At 42.4% G+C, this 4,568-nt stretch overlaps 1 pseudogene; it reads left to right on the top strand.

Moving 5' to 3' along the window:
• Positions 1–370: 370 nt before the first annotated feature.
• LOC106146974 lies at positions 371–3,073 on the top strand (annotated as a pseudogene).
• The last annotated feature ends 1,495 nt before the right edge of the window (positions 3,074–4,568 follow it).

Below are 4,568 nucleotides of genomic sequence, written 5' to 3'. Positions count from 1 at the left end.
GCAAAACAATGACCAGAATAGTCTGACATGAGCAGAGCTATGGTGTTGGCTGATTAGCCACAGTGTTCCCCAAAGTGAAAAAATGGGACACCTACAAGAGTTTTACTAGATTTATATAATCAAAAAAACATAAGGGCAAATGGACAGAAACCAACTCCAAATCATGGTAAGAGGGAATCATGGCCGCTCAACCAGTTCTGATATCTAAGCCAGTTTATAGATCCAGTATCACTTGGATGAAGGAGAGACCAGGTCCCTTTGGGAAAGGATCTTGATAAACCAAAATTTTACACAGTTGACCTTTCTCCCGTACTTCCCCAAAGGGACCTAATGCCTTTTGTCTGAATGACTGTACATTGGGAGGACGGAAATGATCAAACATTTCAGGGACTACTGGACACTGATCCCAGGAGATCTAAAATGCCATTGTGGCCCTAAAGCAAGAGTAGGGGCCTATGGAGGTCAAGTCATTGATGCAGTTTCAACAAAGATCTGATTCACAGTCGGTCCAATCAGTCCTCGAATCCATCCTGCAATCATTTCCTCTGTTTAAGAATGCACAGTGGTATAAATATACTTAGTACTTTGCATAATCCTCACATTGGTTTCCTCACAAGTAGTGTAATGGCTTTTATGGTTGAGAAGGCCAAATGGAAGCCATTAGAGTTGCCTTTGCCTAGTAAAATAGTAAACCAAAAACAGTATCACATTCCTGGAGGGATTGCAGAGATTAGTGCCATCACTAAGGACTTGAAGGATACAGAGGTGTTGGTCCCCACCACATCCCCATTTAATTCTCCCATTTGGCCTGTGCAGATAATGGATGGGTCTTGGGAAATGATGGTAGATTACCGTAAATTGAATCAAGGGGTAACTCTGATTGTAGCTGCTGTACCAGATGTAGTTTTCTGCTTAATCAGATCAACACATCTCCTGGTAATTTATATACAGCTGTTGATTTGGCCAATGCCTTCTTCTCCATACCTATCCATAAGGACCATCAGAAACAATTTGCTTTCAGCTGGCAAGACCAGCAATATATCTTCACTGTCCTACCTCAGGGTTATACTAACTCACCAGCCTTGTATCATAACTTAGTTCACAGGGATCTTGATTGCCTTTCTCTCCCAGAAGGTATCACACTGGTCCGTTATATTGATGATGTTATGCTGCTTGGGCCAAGTAAGCAGGAGGTAGCAACTACCCTGGATTTTTTACTAAAGCATATGAGAGCCAGAGGATGGAAAATAAATCCAATGAAAATTCAAGGTCCTTCTACTACACGAAATTTCTGGAGTCCATATGTGGAGCATGTAGAGCTATCCCCTCTAATGAAAAAGACAAATTGTTGCATCTGTCTTCCCCTACAACCAAAACAGAGACACAACATGTAGCCAACCTATTTAGATTTTGGAGGCAACACATTCCTCACTTAGATGTCTTACTCTGGCCCATTTACCAAGTGACTAGTCATTTTGAGTGGTTTCCAGAAAAGAAAAACGCTCTGTAACAGGTCCAGGCTCCTGTGCAGGATGCTCTGCCATATTATCTGTCAGATCCGGTGGTACTTGAAGTGTCAGTGGCAGGTAGAGATGCTGTTTAGAGTCTCTGGCAGGCCCTCATAGGTGAACTGTAGCAGAGGCCTTTGGAGCAAGGTTCTGCCATCATCTATTAATAACTGCTCTCTCTTTGAAAAACAACTCTTGGCCTACTACTGGGCTTTAGGGAAAGTGAATGCTTGACTGTGGGACACCAGGTTACCATGCAACCTGAGTTGCCTACCATGACCTGGATATTAGCTGATTCACTGAGTCATAAGGTTGGACATGCACAGCAACAGTCCATCATTAAATGGAAATGGTATATGCAGGTATACCATTCCAGAGGGTGCAAGTAAGTTACATAAAGAAGTTGCCCAGATGCCTATGGCTCCTTCTCTTGCTATATTCCCTTCTGTTTCCCAGAATGCACCTATGGCCTCATGGGGTGTACCATATGACCAGCTGTCAGAGGAAGAGAAGACTAGAGCCTAGTTTATGGATAGTGCTGCACATTATGTAGACACCACTTGCAAGTGGACAGTTGTAACATTATAGCCCCTTTCCAGGACATCTCTAAAAGACAGTGCTGTAAGGAACTCGTCACAGTGGCTAGAACTTCGGTAGGACATTTTGCCTGGCAAGAAAATGGCCGCATATGCAACTGTATACTGATTGATGGGATGTAGCCAATGGTCTGGCTGTGTGGGCAGGAACTTGGAAGGAACATAACCAGGAAATTGGTGATAAAAATATTTGGAGAAGAGGGATGTGGATAGACCTTTCAATATAGGCAAGGGATATAAAAATATTTGTTTCCCATTTAAGTTCTCAGCAAAAGATGACCACAGCAGAAGAGGATGTTAACAATCAAGTGGATAAAGTGAACCATTCTGTAGATAATGGTCAACCTCTTTCTTCAGCCACCCCTGTCATTGCCCAACAGGCTCATGAACAGAGTGGCCATGGCGGCAAGGATGGAGGTTATTCATGGGCTCAGCAAAACAGACTCCCACTCACCAAGGCTATCCGGCAATAGTCACTGCTGAATGCCCAATATGCCAAGAGCAGCGATCAACACTGAGTCCCCTATATGGCACCATTCCTCAAGGTGATCAACCTGAGGAAAGGTTGATTATATTGGATGGCTTCCTTCATGAAAGGGAGTGCACTTTGTGTTTACTGGCATAGATACTTATTCTGAATATAGATTTACCTTCCCCACATGTAATGCTTCTGCCAAAACTGCCATCCATGAACTCATAGAATGCCTTATCCACCATCATGGAATTCCACATAGCATTGCCTCTGACCAAGAAGTGCATTTCACAGCCAAAGAAGTGAGGAAATGGACTCATACTCATGGAATTCACTGGTCTTACCACATTCCTCAGCATCCATAAGTGGCTAGACTGATAGAAAGGTGGAATTGTCTTTCAAAGACATAGTTACAGCAGCAGATATGTGACAATAGCTTGCAAGGCTGAGGCAAGGCTCTTCAACCAGGAAGCACAACAATGAAACCACTGCACTGAAAGCTAAGACTTCCCCCTGGTCATTTTGGTCTCATGTCTCTGAGGAAACAAGATACAAAGGGAGTCATAGTGTTGTCAAGGGTGATTGACCCAGACAACTAAGGAGAAATTAGACTATTACTCCACAAGGGAGGAAGGGAAGAATATACATGGGTGCAGGAGATCCCTTAGGGTGCCTCCTAGTATTAGTGTGCCCTGTTATTAAAATCAGTGGAAAACTATAACATTCAAGTTCAAGCAGAATGATAAATGGCCCAGAGCCTTCCAGAATGAAAGTATGGGTCACCCCACCAGGAAAAGAACCAAGAACAGCTGAGATACTTGCTGAGGGCCGAGGGAATACAGAATAGGTAGTAGAAGAAGATAGTTCTAAATACCAGCTACAATCCTGTTATCCACTACAGAAACGAGGATTGTAATTGTACTATTTGTCTCCTAATATGGTTCTAATGTAATACTGGTTCTTAAGGATTGTTAAACTTGTGTTATACTGTTCAAGATATGAAAAGTTAAGAAAGCATCTCCCAAAGAAAACTTACCTTCTATTCTGGGGAGGGAGTTAGTGTGTTTCCATTTGTACAGAAGATAGTTATAACAAATGAGGCATAACTATGAGCTTGTCTTTGTATCCAGAGACTGGTTTAAGAAATGTGTCTGGTTGTCAAGTTGACAAGGGATGGATTGTGACAGTTGATTGATTGTGTCTACTTGTGTAAGAGAAGCGCAACTAAATCAACTCAGCAATTCCACACCCTAGGGTGTAGAGGACCCACCCTAGAGTGGCTCATCACCTAGATGGTATAAAGGGGAAATGAAGGACAGCTCTGTTTTGTTTCTTTGGAGGAGCTCCAGTCTTCCCTGTCACCTTGGACATCATCTCCGGGCTTTCAGTGCAGACTCTTGGGCCTTCCATCATAGACCATCAGCCTCCTGATATGGGCTTGCACAGGACACTGCAGTGAGCTTCAGACCTTCAACTGGGTCCTTCAGTACCCAGTGTGCTCACAGACCTTCTGCACTGTTCCTCATACGACTCTGAGGGTGGCCATTTTAAGACAATCTTGTAAATGCTTGTATATAATTTTATATCTGTTTCTCTGGTAAACACTACAAATCTTGATTAGAACTCCATGTCTTAAGAGTTTTTAGAGGTGATTCCATCTTGGAGAGGAAAACATAACCACAGTTAACTTCTGTCAGAAGATAAAACTGCTTACATCTCTTTCTTAATTTTGTACTTTTTAAAAATAATAACAACCAATTGACTGGAGCTCAGTGAGCATCAGATTTGGGTGACAGATTTATGATTTTTGGCACACCTAACAATTTTCCATCTTTGATTCATTTGTTTTAAATTTACAAAATCTACACTTCTCTACACTCTCATTTTTCCCATCATGCCTTCAGTTTTATAAAAGAGGGACAAAGTTGCACCCAGTATTTAAACGGTGCATAAAGGTGCTCTTCTGTGTGAAAGTACACTGTGGACAAACTC

This window comes from Chinchilla lanigera, unplaced genomic scaffold, assembly GCF_000276665.1.
Source record: "Chinchilla lanigera isolate Chin_1 unplaced genomic scaffold, ChiLan1.0 scaffold00109, whole genome shotgun sequence".
In the NCBI taxonomy this organism is placed as follows: Eukaryota; Metazoa; Chordata; class Mammalia; order Rodentia; family Chinchillidae; genus Chinchilla; species Chinchilla lanigera.
Note: the sequence above shows the minus strand (reverse complement) of the source record. Positions and strands in the feature narration are given on the sequence as shown.